Genomic DNA, 20,789 nt, shown 5'->3' with positions numbered 1-20,789 from the left:
AGATATTGGGCTTCTTCCTCAAAGAGTACTTCTAGTCATATTCAAATACGATTAATTCTTGACAGTAATTAACTTATATATTGTATTTTTGTAAATTTGTATGGTTGTTTTACCAGAAACCATTTTATAAAGATGATTTATAAGGAGAAGTATTGAAACACTTCTGAAAAATTGATTATTGTATGTACTAAAGACTTGTAAAGTACCATTTGAAGCAATGGAACTGTTCTTGGCCTTCTATTAAATTTGATTGGAGGTTTCAAATATATCTGATATTAGTTTCTATCTATTCATCAAATTAACTTTTAATTATAGGCTCATTAAGGAGTACTTCTAGTGATGTTCAAGTACAATTCATTTTTTATTATAATAAACTTTCGCTAGAATCCACTTCTAAAAAAGATTTACAAGGAGAATCATTGAAACAATTTTGAAAAAATTATATTAGTATATACTAAAGACTTGTAAAGTACCACTTAAAACCATAACTGTTATCGGTACTCTAGTTAATTTGATTGAAGGTTTCAGATATGTTTGGTACTTGCATCAATCAACCCATCAGATTAACATTTAATAGAAAAAGACTATAAGCCTTCTTCATCAAGTAGTACTTCCAGTTTCACCCAACTATGACAAGCCCTCGTCAGCAACTAGCCCAACGATTGTCCCTTCGAGCACTTAGACCGTCGCCTCGCCATCACCGAAACCAAGAAAAAAAAGAAAGAAAGAAAAACCCACGCAACCGATTCGCATTCCACACTCGCATCCTCCGCCGATGCAGTCGGTAGTCGTCGCACACGCACGCACCGCTCTCGGGGGGCCGGGATATTTTATGCGCGCCGGTTATTTATAGTGCCAACAGAAGCTTTTGCATTAATCTAATTGTATGGGTCAGTCGACGATTATTCTCGCCAGCGGTCTGCACACCCTTCCCCGCCGCGGACGCCGCGTCCAGCGCCAATTTCGAATTTCCTCCCCGCACACCGCACACGTGCAGCACAGTTTCATTCCCATTTTTTTTCGTCGTCATTTCGCAGCGACGACCCCCTTCACGACCGGGCGGGCGGCTTTTACCCTCGCGCACAGCTGAGCCGCCGTGCCGATTTGCATGGCGGCAATAGCGCAGTCGGTGACGCGGCAACGCGGCCCAAAGTGCAACGTTCTCGTGGGCACTGCGTTTCCACGTCCGATGCTATTTTTTTCTTTTTTTTTTTTTTTTTTTGGTGGCTTTTAGTCGGTCTGCTAAGGCGCAAACGAGGTGAGGAAACCTAGTTTCGGTTTGGAATTTTTATGATCGACTTCTAATGTAATAATTTGTTGAATTGCTTCTTGAGTTCTCACCAGACAACACTCTTATAACTTATTTAGAGTCCCATCGAGTAACACTTGTTACTAAATGTACAAGAATTTATTCTAATTTACGTCTTTTAGGATGTTTATTAAGAAAAAATCTTCTAAATAGTTGTTAAATCAAATCTTGAATCCTTCCAAGATAAAATATAGATAGTATATCTCTATAGTACTGGTCTTATCATTATTGCAATAGAAAAATAAAAACATTTAGCAGGAAGAAACCTTCTTTCAGTTGAAACTTCCAAAGAATTACATCCAGAGATGTATTAAATATCATTTTGAATGAATCTTTTGAACAACACTAAATAAATTTCAAATACATTTAAAAAAAGGTTTACAAGAAGAAGTTTTGAAGTACCATTTGAAGCAATAAAAGTGTTCCGGGCTCTCTTCTAAATTTGATTTGAGATTCCAAATATATCTGATATTAGTTTATATTTATCATCAGTCTAACTTTTACTTATAGAAGATATTGGTTTTCTTCCTCACATAGTACTTCTAATGATATTCAAGTACAATAAATCTTGACAGTAATTAACATATATTGTATTTTTGTCCATTTTTATGGTTGTTTTGCCAAAATACATTTTTAAAAAAAGGTTTACAAGAAGAAGTATTGAAACAATTTTGAAAAAATTATAATTGTACCTACTAAAACTTGTAAAGTACCCTTTGAAGCAATAAAACAGTTCTTGACTCTCTTCTAAATTTGATTTGAGATTTCAAATATATTTGATACTAGCCTATATTTATTCATCTGATTAACATTTACTTATGGAAGATATAAGGCTTCTTCCTGAAAGAGTACTTCTAGTGATATTCAAGTATGATTAATTCTTGACAGTAATTAAGTTATATATTGTATTTTCGTCCATTTTTATGGTTGTTTTGACAGAATACATTTTAAAAAAAAGGTTTACAAGGAGAAGTATTGAATCAATTTTGAAAAAAATATAATTGTACCCACTTAAACTTGTAAAGTACCCTTTGAAGCAATAAAACAGTTCTTGACTCTCTTCTAAATTTGATTTGAGATTTCAAATATATTTGATACTAGCCTATATTTATTCATCTGATTAACATTTACTTATGGAAGATATAAGGCTTCTTCCTGAAAGAGTACTTCTAGTGATATTCAAGTATGATTAATTCTTGACAGTAATTAAGTTATATATTGTATTTTCGTCCATTTTTATGGTTGTTTTGACATAATACATTTTTAAAAAAAGGTTTACAAGGAGAAGTATTGAATCAATTTTGAAAAAAATATAATTGTACCCACTTAAACTTGTAAAGTACCCTTTGAAGCAACAAAACAGTTCTTGACTCTCTTCTAAATTTGATTTGAGATTTCAAATATATTTGATACTAGCCTATATTTATTCATCTGATTAACATTTACTTATGGAAGATATAAGGCTTCTTCCTGAAAGAGTACTTCTAGTGATATTCAAGTATGATTAATTCTTGACAGTAATTAAGTTATATATTGTATTTTCGTCCATTTTTATGGTTGTTTTGACAGAATACATTTTTAAAATAAGGTTTACAAGGAAAAGTATTGAATCAATTTTGAAAAAAATACAATTGTACCCACTTAAACTTGTAAAGTACCCTTTGAAGCAATAAAACAGTTCTTGACTCTCTTCTAAATTTGATTTGAGATTTCAAATATATTTGATACTAGCCTATATTTATTCATCTGATTAATATTTACTTATGAAAGATATAAGGCTTCTTCCTCAAAGAGTACTTCTAGTGATATTCAAGTATGATTAATTCTTGACAGTAATTAAGTTATATATTGTATTCGTCCATTTTTATGGTTGTTTTGACAGAATACATTTTAAAAAAAAGGTTTACAAGGAGAAGTATTGAATCAATTTTGAAAAAAATATAATTGTACCCACTTAAACTTGTAAAGTACCCTTTGGAGCAATAAAACAGTTCTTGACTCTCTTCTAAATTTGATTTAAAATTTCAAATATATTTGATACTAGCCTATATTTATTCATCTGATTAACATTTACTTATGGAAGATATAAGGCTTCTTCCTCAAAGAGTACTTCTAGTGATATTCAAGTATGATTAATTCTTGACAGTAATTAAGTTACATATTGTATTTTCGTCCATTTTTATGGTTGTCTTGCCAGAATACATTTTTAAAAAAAGGTTTACAAGAAGAAGTATTGTAACAATTTTGAAAAAATTATAATTGTACCTACTAAAACTTGTAAAGTACCCTTTGAAGCAATAAAACAGTTCTTGACTCTCTTCTAAATTTGATTTGAGATTTCAAATATATTTGATACTAGCCTATATTTATTCATCTGATTAACATTTACTTATGGAAGATATAAGGCTTCTTCCTGAAAGAGTACTTCTAGTGATATTCAAGTATGAATTAATTCTTGACAGTAATTAAGTTATATATTGTATTTTCGTCCATTTTTATGGTTGTTTTGACAGAATACATTTTAAAAAAAAGGTTTACAAGGAGAAGTATTGAATCAATTTTGAAAAAAATATAATTGTACCCACTTAAACTTGTAAAGTACCCTTTGAAGCAATAAAACAGTTCTTGACTCTCTTCTAAATTTGATTTGAGATTTCAAATATATTTGATACTAGCCTATATTTATTCATCTGATGAACATTTACTTATGGAAGATATAAGGCTCCTTCCTCAAAGAGTACTTCTAGTGATATTCAAGTATGATTAATTCTTGACAGTAATTAAGTTATATATTGTATTTTCTTCCATTTTTATGGTTGTTTTGACAGAATACATTTTTAAAAAAAGGTTTACAAGGAGAAGTATTGAATCAATTTTGAAAAAAATATAATTGTACCCACTTAAACTTGTAAACTACCCTTTGAAGCAATAAAACAGTTCTTGACTCTCTTTTAAATTTGATTTGAGATTTCAAATATATTTGATACTAGCCTATATTTATTCATCTGATTAACATTTACTTATGGAACATATAAGGCTTCTTCCTCAAAGAGTACTTCTAGTGCTATTCAAGTATGATTAATTCTTGACAGTAATTAAGTTATAGATTGTATTTTGATCCATTTTTGTGATTGTTTGACCAGGTTCCATTTTAAAAAAAGGTTTACAAGGAGAAGTAGTGAAACAATTTTGAAAAAAATATAATTGTACCTACTAAAACTTATAAAGTACTATTTGAAACAATAAAAGTATTTTTGACTATCTTCTAAATTTGATTTGAGATTCCAAATCTAGTCTATATTTATTCATCAGCTTAACTTTTACTTATGGAAGATATAAGGCTTCTTCCTCAAAGAATTCTTCTAGGGATATTCAAATACGATAAATTCTTGACAATAATTAACTCATATATTGTATTTTCTTCCATTTTATGGCTGTTTCGCTTGAATCCATTTTTAGAAAAGGTTTACAACGAGAAGTATTGAAACAAATTTGATAAAATTATAATTCTATCTACTAAAACTTGTAAAGTACCATTTGAAGCAATAATACTATTCTTGACTCTCTTCTAAATTTGATTTGAGATTTCAAACATATCTGAATTATGATTAATTGAATTCAGTTTTAACTTCCAAAAAAGAATTACATCCAGAGATGTATTAAATATTATCTTGAATCCTTTGAACATACATTAGAAATCTTTTTTCTCACTTATCTTATCATTGTAACAAAGAAATTAACTGGTTAAAAACTAAATATAATACTCACATATTTTTTTCAGAATACTTTTTTGTGAACTTCTTCCAAAATGATTTATGGCGAAACAATGGCAAAAATTTATCAAAATACAATCATTAAGAATTGATCTCACTTCGATATGACCAGAAGTACTCCTCAATGAAGAATAATATGTTCTTTAATTAAAATGAATGACGATTTGAGTTAACCAGATATAACTGAAACCACCAATCAAATTTAGTAGAATACAAAAAACAGTTTTATGTTCACAAGATTTGACCAGAAGTACTCCTTGATGAACAAGGCCTTAATTAAAAGTTAATCAGGCGAATTGATCGTTATTAAATGAGATTAGTAATCGGATACAGTTAGGATACACACGAGTTGATACTCATTATTTTAGTACTTAACCATAAAGTATTGCAGGCTTTGTTCGTGTTGCTGTAATTTTATAGGCACAATTAAAATCTTCGTCAGTAATTAAACGGAGACATTCCTGATGTATTCAAACAAGTTTAGCAGAGGACAATGAATAGTTTTTTAGTTTCAAATGGTACTTCCTCAAGTTTACAATAGATTCAATTATAATCTTTCCAAATTGTTGTTAAATTGATCATACTTGAATATAAATAGAAACCTCTCTTGATGAAACAGTGTAATACCCTAGTTGATTAAAATTTAATCATGCAAATTCATTGACACTAATAATTAATCAGTAATCGGATGGGTACACTTAAGATACACATGAGTTTGTATCCTAATTATTATAGTATGAGTACTTAACATGTAGGTGTTGTAGATTTTGTTCATATTACTGTAACTTTAAAGATACTATTAATCCTCGATAATTAATCTTTTTTCAAATTAATTTAACAAAGGACAAAGGACAGTTATATATTTTCTAGTAGTACTTCACAAGCAGTTAGAAAATATCAAGTTTTAACAAATTCAAAAATATTCCAGAACACTTTTAACATCTTTACTTAGTAATTAAAAAAGGAAATATTTAAACAGTAGTTTTAGAGTTCCAAGTAATAATTGACAAGTTTAAATTTATGGATTTTTCAAATTACTTTTAACTTTTTTACTCAACAAATATAAACAGAAATATTTAAAAAGTAATTTTTGGGTTTGAAGTAATAATTCACAATATTAACATTTCAATTAAAGTATTTCTCAACAAAATAAACACATAAATATTTAAAGACTAATTTTTGTGTTCGAAGTAATAATTCACAAATTTTAACAAATTCATTTAAACTATTTCTGAACTGTTTCATTATTTTAAACAGTTTGTTATTTAAAATAAAAATATTTAAAGGCTAATTTTTGGGTTTGAGGTTAGTTTTAACAAAATCAATTAAAGTATTTCTGAACTGTTTTATTATTTTAAACAGTATTTTACTAAATTTAAGGATTTCTCAGATTACTTTTAACTTTTTTAATGGACAAATAAAAACAGAAATATTTAAAGAGTAATTTTTGAGTTCGAAGTAATTATTCACAAGTTTTAATAAATTCAATTAAAAGTATTTCTGAATTGTTACGTTATTTTAAACAATATTTTACTAAATTTAAGGGCTTTTGAAATTAATTTTAACTTATTTACTTAACAAATAAAAACAGAAATATTTAAAGAGTAATTTTTTGAGATTGAAGTAAAAATTCACAAGTTTTAACTGTTTGATTATTTTAAACAAAATTTTACTAAATTTAAGGACTTTTCAGATTACTTTTTAACTTTTTTCATGAACAAATAAAAATAGAAATATTTAAAGAGTAATTTTTGGGTTCGACCTAATTATTCATAAGTTTTATTAAATTCAATCAAAGAATTTCCGAACTGTTTCATTATTTTAAACAAAATTTTACTAAATTTAATGACTTTTGAAATTATTTTTAACTTATTTACTTAACAAATAAAAACAGAAATACTTAAAGAGTAATTTTTGGGTTTGAAGTAAAAATTCACAAGTTTTAACAATTTCAATTAAAGATTTTATTATTTTAAACAGTATTTTACTAAATTTAAGGATTTTTCAGATTACATTCAACTTTTTCACTCACCAAATAAAAACAGTAATATTCAATTAAAAGTATTTCTGAATTGTTTCATTATTTTATACAAAATTTTACTAAAATTAAGGACTTTTCAGATTACTTTTTAGTTTTTTTAATCAACAAATAGAAACAGAAATATTTAAATAGTAATTTTTGGGTTCGATGTAATCATTCACAAGTTTTAATAAATTCAATTAAAAGTATTTCTGAACTGTTTCATTATTGTATACAAAATTATACTAAATTTAAGGACTTTTCAGATTACTTTTCAATTTTTTTAATCAACAAATAGAAACAGAAAAATTTAAATAGTAATTTTTGGGTTCGATGTAATCATTCACAAGTTTTAATAAATTCAATTAAAAGTATTTCTGAACTGTTTCATTATTTTAAACAAAATTTTACTAAATTTAAGGACTTTTCAGATTACTTTTTAACACTTTTAGTCAACAATTAAAACCGAAAATATTTAAAGAATAATTTTGTGGTTCCAGTGATAATTCACAAGTTTTAACAACAAATACAAGTAAAGTATTTCTGAATAATTTTATTACTATAAACAATATTTTAAGGATATTTTAGTTCAGCTTCAATTTTTTTATTTAACAATTATATATTTGGTACCAAGTATATATATAACAAGTTTTAACAAGTTCATATATAACAATATTATCACACATTTATAACTGGAAGTAGATTCAACAATTAATTTTTATAACTTATACACATTTAAGAACGTTAAAAACCACATCTAAAAACCAATTTAACGGTTCTAAATGGTTCCTAATCCTTCTAAAAGAAACCACCAATAACAAAACTAGTCCGAAACAGTTCGCTAGCCCCCCAAACGCAACTTAGACCCCCGACATCGAACCCTCGCCACTTTCCACCGTCCGCACCACCTCTATAACATTATACAGGGGCGTAGATCTAGGAGGCCTTCCTAGGCAATGGCGCGACGCATTTGTCTATTGGTCCGGCGACGGTGCGGGGGGACCGAAGAGCAAACCGGGGAACCGGTACGACTAGGAGGTGCGTGTGCCGGCCGGGCGGTGCGTGGCACGCACGATTTCTGTTTTCTTTTCTTTTTTTTTTTTCGTCTCTTTCCCGGCCGGCGGATAAAATGGTGCATCGCGTGGTGCAAGATGGCAACCGGGTTGCACGAGGCGGCCGGTACGGTCGCGGCGGCGAACCAGTTTACGGCTGGCCGAGCGGTTTACGAACCGGACGGTTCCGATGAAATTTTCAAATATTCTCGGTATAGTTATGTTATATAGATATATGTATTAAAATAAATTTAAATGTATATTCCAATCATTATAATTAATATAAACATAATTTAAAATATAAAAATTACAATTAATATATTTTGACAATAATTTAAGTGTATAAAAAATTAATAAAAAAAAACAATATTTTAAATTTCTGAAAATAGACAAATAAGTTTTAGCTTATTGGGATAAATAAATAATTAAAATTTATTATTATAAAAATGCCTACAAACAAATAAATTTAAATATTTCTTCAAATAATCACAATTAATATATTTGAAGATTAATTTATAATTAAAAAAAAAACAATATTATTTAATATATAATTATATTTATAATATTATTTTATTTTTTATAAAAATGTCTAATGAGAGAAAAATTTAAAAATTCCTTCAAATAATTAATTAATTATTATGTTTAATATATTTAAGAAATAATTTTAAATATAAAAAAATTATTTAAACCCTCAAAATATATTTTTCAGCATTTAAAAAAAAATATATGAAATATATTTAAATATTTTTTAATTTTATTATAAAATAAAATTATTTTTTAATATTATAAATAATATATAACAAACTATATATATAACAATTTTTAAGTAAGTTTTAATGTATAGTTAATATATAATTATTTTTATATTATTTTATTTTTTATAAAAATGTCTGATGAGAGAAAAATTTAAAAATTCCTTCAAATAATTAATTAATAATTATATTTAATATATTTTAGAAATAATTTTAAATATAAAAAAATACATTTTTCAGTATTTAAAAAATATATGAAATATATTTAAATAATTTTTAATTTTATTATAAAATAAAACATATTATTATAATAAGTAAATAATTAAAATTTCTTATTATAAAAATGTAATTTATAATAAATTAAACAATTTTATTATTAAAAAATATTAAAATACTTCTTAACAATTTGGAATGTTTTTCTATTATTTATGTTATGTTCTTCGCAAAAATTTGAAAAAAACATTAAAATTATTTTTAATATGTTAAATATTTTCATTTTTTTTAATTTTATATATATTATTCCATAGTTTCAATATTTGGAAACAGATAAATTTTAATATTTTTTATAAATATATTAAAATTTCTTATTATTAATTATGAATAAGACTTTTATATTTTGTATGTTCTCCACAAAAATTTGATGAAAAAGTAATATTTCTTTCTAATATTTTAAATATTCTAAAATGGGGATATCCAAATAATTTTAATATATATTTAAACACAGTTAAAAAAATAGCTTTTCTATAAAAATTTAATAGGAAAATTTGTAAATATTATGCATTATAAAAAATAATTTTTTATTATAAAAATGGTTAGAAAGTGACAAATTTAAATATTTCTCCAAAAAATGTACAATTAATATTTTTAAATATAATTTAAAAAATAAGAAATTTAAAAAAATATATTTTTTAATATTTTAAATATCTATAGATTTCTTAATTAATTCAAAGTAATATGATTTAAAAATAATTTAAAATATAAATAATTAAAAAAATAATATATGATGATAAATAAAAGTTTAAATAACTAAAATATTTTATTATAAAAATAAATAAACTTAAATATTTCTTCAAACAATTAAAATTAACATATTTTGATATTAATTTAAAATATAAAAAAAAAATAATATTTTTTTATATTCATAAATAATTTATATCAAACTTATAATTTTTAAGTAAGTTTCAAAGTATTACAATTAATAAATAATTAAGATATCTTCTTATAAAACTATCTAGAGTGAGAAAACTTTAAAAATTCCGTCAAATAATTAATTATATATATTTTAGAAATAATTTTAAATAAAAAAAATATTAAACATATTTTTTAATGTATAATTAAATATGTCCTTTAATTTTCTAAAAAATTTTAAATTTTTATGTTTTCCACAAAAATTTCCGTAAGATTACTTTTAATACTTTATATACCTCAAATTTTTTAATTTTTTTTCCACAGTTACAATATTTAGAAAGAGATACATATAAATACTTTTATATAAATATAAATTATAAAGATCTCCAAATATTTTATTTAAAAAAAATATATTAAAATTACTTATTATTAATTATATTCCTCACAAAAATTTAAGGATATTGTTTGATAATATATATTTAAAATATATAAAATCATATTTTTTAATAATAATTAAATATTTTAAAGTTAATGTAAAAGAGTATTTTTATATAAATATGTAACTTCATATTTTTAAATATTATGTCCAATAAAATTAAGATTTAAGCATTTTTTCAATCATATAGTTAAGACATGTTAAAAATAATTTAAAATATAATAATTTTAACGTTTTTCTGAAAAATATACTTTTTGAAGAATTTTAAATATTTTACTATCAAAAAACAAGAATTAGAATTACTTATTCATATTTTTAACATTTTATTTTTTTTATTTTCTATAATATAAATATATGTACTTTTAGTAACTTTAAGATTTTAAATACGACATGAGTAAAATTTAAATTTCTAACTTCATTAAAAACATTTTTCAGTTTCAACATTTAAAAGAAGACTAATTTAAATATTTTTTGGGTCAAATATAATTTATTTATATAAAATATAATTATAATAAAATAATTAATAATAATTCAAAATTTAAAAAATATATTTTTATATACATAAATTATAATGAATTTTAAATATTCTATTTCAAAAATATATATTAAAATTATTTATTATTAATTATAAGTATTTTTTTAATTTTCATGTTCATAATAATTTGAAAAAATTGTAAAATATTCTTCTAATATTTTAAATATCTCAAAATGGAGTTATCAAATATTTTTCTATTTAGAAAAGAATAAAATGTAAAAGAGTACTTTTGTATAAATATAAATTTTAAAGAATTTTGAGTATTTTATTTAAAAAATTATATATTAAAATTACTTAATATTAATTATGAATATTTTTTTATTTTTATGTTAACCGTAAAAATTTGAAGAAATCGTAATCGTTCTAATAATTTAAATATCACAAATTCAATTTATGTAATATATGATAAAAAATTATTAATATTAAACATGATTTTAAATATAAAAAATAGATTATTTATGAAAATTTAATAACATTTTTGTGTATATTATAATGTTATGCCCTTAAAATAAATTTTTAATTTTAAAAAATGTTTTTTTAAGACTAAAAAATTGGAAAAGAATACAATTACGTTTTTGATAATAATTAAATATGGTGAAGCTTAATCTCATTTAATTAACAGAGTTTCAAATAAATTTAATTACTTAACTTATTCCTTAAATGTTTAATATTGAATTTTTGGAGATTTGGTTAAAAAATGTGATTCATATTTAGTACTGATACTAAAAAATGAAGGAAAAAAAGACAATTTTTGTTTCAAGTGATAAAACACTTCAAAACATTTATATTTCTTTACAGATTTTCACTTGAAATAATATAATATAAATTAATTGTTAATTAAATTACTCAAGATATTTTTTTAGTCATTTTTAAAATTATTAATAATAAATATTTTCAAGTGCTTATTAGTTAAAAATACAGGTTTCACACCTTTTAAATATTAATTAACTGAAAATATTGAGAAATTATGACACAAATTATAATTTAAATCCTAATAAAGGTAAAATTCCCATTAACACACATTCAGTAAGAGAATAAAACTTAAAAATTTTCAGACAAAGACGGTGAAATTAAAAATCATTAGAAAATAATTTAGGTGCCAAAATCAATGGGGCACTTCAAAAGCTTTCTACCGATCAATACGATCGTGCACACTTTCTAGACTATTTGGAGCGGCGTTTTACAAACTAATTACATACAATTAACCCATCACTGGAAAACTTTGAACAACAAACAGTACTGGTAATTGGGAATACCTAAATTTTTGCAGTACCTCCGCAAAATTAAGACAAAGGAAGCCGCGTCGGAGGGTTCGCCTCGTCATTAAAGTCATCAGGACTCTTCGTTGGTGCTTCGACTTTTGTCTGAAAGTGTAACTGGTTTTTTTGTCATGTAAATCGGCTACGTTTTTCTGGCAGCAGACCGCGGCCGAGCCATCGAAAATTGATCGGCACGTTGAATTTTGCATGCCGGATCGACCGCAACTCCAACCGAAACCAAAAAGAAACGAGTCAAAAAATAAAACAAAAACGCTTCCAACAAAGAGTCCACCGTCGCCGCGGAGGAACCAGCCATTGCGCAAGACCCGAACCAACTGGAGTGCACGCACGCAAAATTACGTAACCAACCCCAATATACCCGAAACGATGCATGCCGCCACACACACACACACACACACACACAGCTACTCACCCCCGTGTCACAGGTTTTAATTCCCAACTAAACAGAGCCCGTCTCCTTGGCGGCGGCGTCTCGGATCAACCGGGTACCTCACAAACAGTACCGACGGCCGGACACAGTACCACATCGACATCGCGTCGCGTCGCACGTCCGGCGGCTCAGGCCGCAAAAGGGGAGAACCGTCCTCGCCCTCGGAAGCGGCCCGTCCGTCTTCTGGTCGGGCCGGGAGAGGGGGAGAGAGAGAGCCCGCACCGCACTCGCACACCGGCACCCGCGGCCCGCCACGTACTCGCAACGAATGCGGTGCATATCCCGTCGACGCGGCGGCCCGGAGCGCCGCACGCTCGGCCAACGCCAGAGACATCTGCGGTGTCTGCCGGCGAAACGCGATGCGCCGCTGCACTTCGGCCGGCGGTGCGCGCGGTGGTGCACGGGGGGGTGGACGGTTGCGCGGGGGCGGCGCCGTGCGTTCGGCCGGTGTCGGTGCGCCGACGGTCGGCCAACGAGGTGGGGGGGGGGGGGCACACGCGAGGCGTGGGGGCTTTCGTTCGTTCTTCGTTTCGGAAAAAGTTCATCTGTCCCGACAGCGAAAACTGCAGTGTGTGCAACCGAAGAGAGTCGACCTATGGAAAGAAGGAGGGAAAGAATGGAACCTCCTCGGACGGCGATCCACTTGAGGATCTAATTATAAAACTAGAAATGAGAAGTTGTAGTACGAGAAGAAGAATGTAAGGTATCGCAAGTGAGAATTATAATGGACACGTTTCTAATAACTTCTTCATCCGTTTGGTCTGGTACAAAAATACCCGGAGATCAAAAAACGAGAAGAACTAATTAAACTAGACTGACCCACTTCGATGTAATTGTAGAACTAAAAGTAATAAAAATGAGGAGAAAAAGCTTTTTTTTTTATTTCATCATCCATCTGAAACTAGAACAGGAAAACAAAAAAGTGAGGAGTACTTGGATCTAAAATAAAGCCAGCAGAAAATAATTAGACATGATTATTATAAATTAAATATATTTTTATTCAACATAAATGAAACCAATAGTAGAAAACTTTTACTCTTATTACTTTCTTTATCAAATATTTGTATTGTATTTGTATATACAATTATAAAACTTAACATGATATAACAAAAATTAAAAAAAAAATCAAACTTTTAAATAAACAAATAAAGTAAACAGACATCATCATCCATTTAAAATTGTAGTGAACCCGGATATAAAGAATGAAACAAGGAGTAAATAGTAAGAAAAATAATATTTATAGAACATTTTTCATATATTTTTATTTAGAATAAAATTATAAACGTATAAGAAGAATTAATTTATGCATCATTATTTATTTATTTGGCAACTGAAACATTATAAAAAATACTGTACTTAAAATTGAAATTAACCGAGAATAGTTTAAGAACAAATATATTTGATATTTGAATTTGAAAAAGAAAATAATTATTATTTATAAAATATTTCTTGTACATCTTTATTAAAAATAAAGCAAGAACAATGTAAGAAGAATAAATTTATATATAAACATCTACTTAAAAGTGGACTTGAAAATCCGACATTTACCTGGAAAACTAAAAACAAATGAAAATTACAAATTACTTAGTTATAAATGTAAATAATGTAGTAAATTAAGGAAAAAATAATACTTATAAAATATTTTGTATATCTTTTTTGAAAACATGTCAAGAAAAGTAAGAAGAAAATAAATTTTATATATAATTGTCAGAGTAAAGAAAGTTGTAAAACAATAATAATTATAAAATATTTTTGTATATCTTCTAAACAATATAACAGAAAAGGTGAGGATAAAATTATATATAATTTTATATCTTCGTGTAACTTCATAAAAATGAAGAGGGAACAAATTAAATTGTTATATGTTAAAAGTAAGGGAAGTTAAATATTAAGAAAAATAATAGTTTTAAAATATTTTTTGTGTATTTTTATCAAAAATATAACAACAAAAGTATAATAAGAATTAATTTATAGATCCTCATCTTCTTTAAACTGGAATATTAAAATATATAAGGGAAGAACAGAGTACTTGGATATAAATGTAAAGAAAGTAATAAATAATTGGAAAAATATTAATTTTACATTTTTCTTGAAAATATAGAAAGTAAAGTGTGAAGAAAATAAATTTATATATCATTATATAATTGAATCAGATATTTTAAACTTAATTATAAATTATTTTTTGTAGATCTTTATCCAAAATATAACAATAAAAGTATAATAAGAATAAATTTGTGTATAATCATCTTCTCTAAACTACAATTTTATAAAAGATGAAGAAAGAACAAAGCACTTGAATATAAATGTAAAAAAAGTAATAAATAATGAATAAAATAATAGTTTATTATTATTAATAAATTATTTTTATATATCTTTATTCAAAATATAATAAGAAAAGTATAGTAACAATAAATTTATATATTTTCACTAGTTTTATAAAATATGAAAAAAGAACAATATTATTTATATATCTTTCTTTAAAATATAGTAAGAAAAGTATGAAAAAAATAAATTTATGTATCATGTAACAGAACCTAAAACTAAAAAATGAAGAGAGGATAAACTATTTAGTTATAAAAAGGAAGAAAGTTATAAATAATAAGAAATATAATAGTTATAAATTATTTTTTGTATATTTTTATCCAAAATATAACAAAAAAAGTATAAAAACAATAAATTTCTCCCTTTTCCAAATTAAAATTTTATATAATATGAAGAAGGGACAAAATATTTGAATATATTATATATTATAAATTAAATGAAAAAATAATATTTATAAAGTAAAAAGAAACTGGAGCCTCATAAAAAATGAAGAAATGACAAATTAATTAGTTATAAAAGTAAAAAAAGTTATTAATAATAAGAAAAATAATAATTATAAATTATTTTTTGTATATCTTTATCGAAAATATAAATATTATATAATATATATAAAATAAGAAAAGTAAATATGAATAAATATATGTATCATCTCCTTATTCAAACTAAAATTTTATATAGTATGAAGAAAGAACTTCAAATGCAAAGAAAGTACAAAATAATTGTAAAAATAATATTTAAAATTTTTTTTATATATCTTCCTTGAAAATATAGAAAGAAAACTATGAATAAAATAAATTTGTACAAATTCATGTAACTGAAACAGGAATTTCATAAAAAATGAAGAGGGGACAAATTATTTAGCTAAATAAGTAAAGAAGTTATAAATAATAAGAAAAGTAATACTTATAAATTATTTTTTTTATATCTTTCTTCAAAATATAACAGGAAAAGTATAATAAGAATAAATTTATGTATCATCATCTTCTTCAATTTTATAAAATATGAGGGAAGAACGAAGTACTTCAATATAAAAGAGAAGAAAGTTATAAATAATTGGTACAATAATATCTATAAAATATTTTTTATACATCTTCCTTGAAAATATAGTAAGAAAAGAATGAATAAAATAAATTTGTATATTTTCATGTAACTGAAACTGTAACTTCATAATAAATGAAAAGTGGACAAAATGTTTATATATAAAAATAAATAAAGTTATAAATAACGAGAAAAATAACAGTTATAAGTTATTTTGTCTAAAATATAGCAAAAAAAGAATAATAAGTATAAATTTATCTATTACCACCTTCTTCAAGCTAAAATTTTAAAAAATATGAAGAAAGATCAAAAGTACTTGAATATGAATGTGAAGAAAGTAATAAATGATTAATAAAATAATATTTATAAAATATTTTTTATATATCTTCCTTGAAAATATAGAAGGATAAGAATGGATAAAATAAATTTGTATATCTTCATGTAACTGAAACTGGGACTTATAAAAAATGAAGAGAGGACAAATTATTTAGACATAAAAGTAAATAAAGTTATAAATAACGAGAAAAATAATAGTTATAAATTGTTTTTTGTATATTTTTATCTAAAAAATAACAAAAGAAGTACAATAAGAATAAATTTATCTAATTCCATTTTCTTCAAGTTAGAATTTTGTACTTGACTGTAAATGTGAAGAAGTAAATAATTGATAAAATAAAATTTATCAAATATTTTTTATATATAGCTTCTTTGAAAAGTTTTTTCTCATAAAAGGAATTAATGATAGTAACTAATAGAAAGTTAATTTATAAAAATTTATGGTAAATCATGATGAAGATGAAGAATTCTGATTTTTAATTCTTCTCCAAGTGAAATATAAACAAATTTACACAATATATTATATACAATTTCATGTCCTTCCATCTTTAGTGATTTAAATGAACAACAATAAAACCGTGTACAATCCACCACTAAAATTTAGGTGTGCAATTAACTGTAATTTTCAAATTTAGAACCGTAAACACATTTTTGCAAACAAACGATCCATTTAACTGCCACACACACACACACACACACATATATAAACCGAAACCTAATTTCCCATTAAACAAATGAACTTAAATCATTCGGTCAGATTGTTAGAACGACATCTTATCGTAAACAATATCCCATTTGTTCAACTATCTCGATTCAACGAATCATTACTCACATTATAATTATGCACTTGTGCACTTTAGCTTAAACAGTTTCGTTTACCTCCCGGACATTGCACAACTGTTCAACGTACAAACAACTGTTACATTTATTTATTTTTCTTCTACTGTGGTACATTTATTTATTTATTTATTTATTTATTTATTTAGTAATTTTTTACTAGTAACTACTTTAATTTTGGGTGGGGGGTTGTTTAATTGCGTTGCTTTTGCATCGAATCGAATGTGCCGTTGGTGCCTCGCTAAAACGAACGTCGTTTCATTGTCATGCATCTTTTAAGTCACAAGTTCACAGTCTGCGGCAGCGGCAACACGGTCGACCGACATTATTATCGCAGTCTCGTTTTTCGGTGCGAGGTCGTCGATTGTTTCACTTGTCGCACCGTTTTCGAAACTGGGTTACCGAATTCCGACGAACTCGAACCCCAGACGAAGCCGCCCCGTCGCCCCGAAAGCCATCTCCGCAGACCTGTCGTCCTCCAACACCTAATCCGGAAGGAGCCGCGCTCCTAGACCGGACGGGGGGTGGGAAACCCTCCGAGAGGCACCAAGGGCCGTCCCAGCACCGTCACCCACACGCCAGTATCGACAACGCCGCGCCGCACTCGTTCCGGCGACGGCCGTGCATCTCTCGCATAGCAACAAACTCCTCCGGGGCCGATGGCTGATGCGGCCGTCGTCGTCGTCCGAAGAGCCGGTGCCCCGCGTTGCATTCAGCCCGTCTCTCTTCATTCCCGTCCGTCGTTTCGCGGACGGCGAAGCCGAAGATCAATAAGCGCGGCCGTTCGGCAAACGTCGGACGCCCGTTTCGTAAGGATGCGAGAGAGAGAGACGGAGTGACGGGGGGTCCCCCTGCGCGCGTCAGCGCACCGGTCGCGATGCAATCGTGTCGGTGGGAAATGACGCGGTCGCTCTTTCGTTCCGTGTGTACGAGATTGAATTGAAGATTGAAGTCTTTCGTGGACTGTTTCAGATTCTTTGTTGTTTCTGTGGTCTGGTCATGATGGAGATCAAGATTTTTGATACTGAATAGTTACAACTATTGTGCACACTCTCATAATGGAAAACGAAGGCTAGATGATATACGAAACTAATAGAAACAAAGATATTATATCAATCACTTATTGTACTGTCTTACTAAATAACAAGAAAATCATAAAAAATTGACCAATCATCAGGTTTAAATAAGATACTTTATCAACCACTTATTGTATTGTTTTACTAAATAATAAGAAAATCATGGAAAATTGACCAATCATCAGGTTTAGATAAGTTATTTGTCATCTTATAAATTAAAAAGATTCATTTAGAGTACCAAGACTGAATTTTGTAGATTTTCGTCTATCACAAATTGTTTAGATTCATTCTTGTTTCTTTGAACCTATCATGATGAAGGTTGGAGAAATAGAATAGTTCGAACTGTAGTATAGTCGTATTGGTAAATGGAGACAAGAAGATGTACGAAACTAATAGAAATTAAAATACTTTATAAATTACTTATTTGTCTTACTCAGTAACAATAAAATCATAGAAAACTGATCAATCATCAGGTTTAAATAAGCCACTTGTGATCTTATAAATTAAAAAGATTCATTTGGAGTCTCAAGACTGAATTTAGAATATTTTCGTCTCTCACAAATGGTTGAGATTATTTCTTGTTTCTTTGAACTTATCATGACGAAGATGGAGAACATACTCCTCAAGGTTGCGGATACAGAATAATTCTAACTATTGTGCATACACTCATATTGGCAAATGGGGACAAGATGATGAACGAAACTAATAGAAATTAAGATACTTTATCAATTACTTATTGTATTATCTTACTCAGTAACAAGAAAATCATAGAAAACAGACCAAACATCAGGTTTAAATAAGCCTCTTGTCATCTTATAAATTAAAAAGATTCATTTAGAGTCTCAAGACTGAAATTAAAAGATTTTCGTCTCTCACAAATTGTTGAGATTCTTTCTTGTTTCTTTGAACTTATCATGACGAAGATGGAGAACATACTCCTCAAGGTTGGGGATACAGAATAGTTCCAACTAAAGTGCATACTCTCATATTGACAAATGGAGACAAGATCATGTACGAAACTAATAGAAATTAAAATACTTTATAAATTACTTATTTGTCTTACTCAGTAACAATAAAATCATAGAAAACTGATCAATCATCAGGTTTAAATAAGCCACTTGTCATCTTATTTATTAAAAGGATTCATTTAGAGTTTCAAGACTGAATTTTGAAGATTTTCGTTTCTCACAAATGGTTTAGATTCTTTCTTGTTTCTTTGAACTTATCATGACGAAGATGGAGAACATATTCCTCAAGATTGGGGATACAGAATAGTTCCAACTATAGTGCATACTCTCATATTGGCAAAAGGAGACAAGATGATGTACGAAACTAATAGAAATTAAAATACTTTATAAATTACTTATTTGTCTTACTCAGTAACAATAAAATCATAGAAAACTGATCAATCATCAGGTTTAAATAAGCCACTTGTCATCTTATTTATTAAAAGGATTCATTTAGAGTTTCAAGACTGAATTTTGAAGATTTTCGTTTCTCACAAATGGTTTAGATTCTTTCTTGTTTCTTTGAACTTATCATGACGAAGATGGAGGACATACTCCTCAAGGTTGGGGATACAGAATAGTTCCAACTATAGTGCATACTCTCATATTGGCAAATGGGGACAAGATGATGTACGAAACTAATAGAAATTAAAATACTTTATAAATTACTTATTTGTCTTACTCAGTAACAATAAAATCATAGAAAACTGATCAATCATCAGGTTTAAATAAGCCACTTGTGATCTTATAAATTAAAAAGATTCATTTGGAGTCTCAAGACTGAATTTAGAATATTTTCGTCTCTCACAAATGGTTGAGATTATTTCTTGTTTCTTTGAACTTATCATGACGAAGATGGAGAACATACTCCTCAAGGTTGCGGATACAGAATAATTCTAACTATTGTGCATACACTCATATTGGCAAATGGGGACAAGATGATGAACGAAACTAATAGAAATTAAGATACTTTATCAATTACTTATTGTATTATCTTACTCAGTAACAAGAAAATCATAGAAAACAGACCAAACATCAGGTTTAAATAAGCCTCTTGTCATCTTATAAATTAAAAAGATTCATTTAGAGTCTCAAGACTGAAATTAAAAGATTTTCGTCTCTCACAAATTGTTGAGATTCTTTCTTGTTTCTTTGAACTTATCATGACGAAGATGGAGAACATACTCCTCAAGGTTGGGGATACAGAATAGTTCCAACTAAAGTGCATACTCTCATATTGACAAATGGAGACAAGATCATGTACGAAACTAATAGAAATTAAAATACTTTATAAATTACTTATTTGTCTTACTCAGTAACAATAAAATCATAGAAAACTGATCAATCATCAGGTTTAAATAAGCCACTTGTCATCTTATTTATTAAAAGGATTCATTTAGAGTTTCAAGACTGAATTTTGAAGATTTTCGTTTCTCACAAATGGTTTAGATTCTTTCT

General features: G+C 27.1%; 1 long non-coding RNA gene across 1 annotated transcript in view; it reads right to left on the bottom strand.

Moving 5' to 3' along the window:
* LOC126265822 (uncharacterized) overlaps nt 1-12,955 on the bottom strand; it is an 84,926-nt gene extending 71,971 nt beyond the window's left edge. The window contains exon 1 of the long non-coding RNA XR_007548281.1: nt 12,698-12,955. This is a non-coding gene — a long non-coding RNA (uncharacterized LOC126265822). The remainder of the gene's footprint in view (nt 1-12,697) is intronic.
* Nucleotides 12,956-20,789: the final 7,834 nt, after the last annotated feature.

This window comes from Aethina tumida, chromosome 6, assembly GCF_024364675.1.
Source record: "Aethina tumida isolate Nest 87 chromosome 6, icAetTumi1.1, whole genome shotgun sequence".
NCBI classification, from domain to species: Eukaryota; Metazoa; Arthropoda; class Insecta; order Coleoptera; family Nitidulidae; genus Aethina; species Aethina tumida.
Note: the sequence above shows the minus strand (reverse complement) of the source record. Positions and strands in the feature narration are given on the sequence as shown.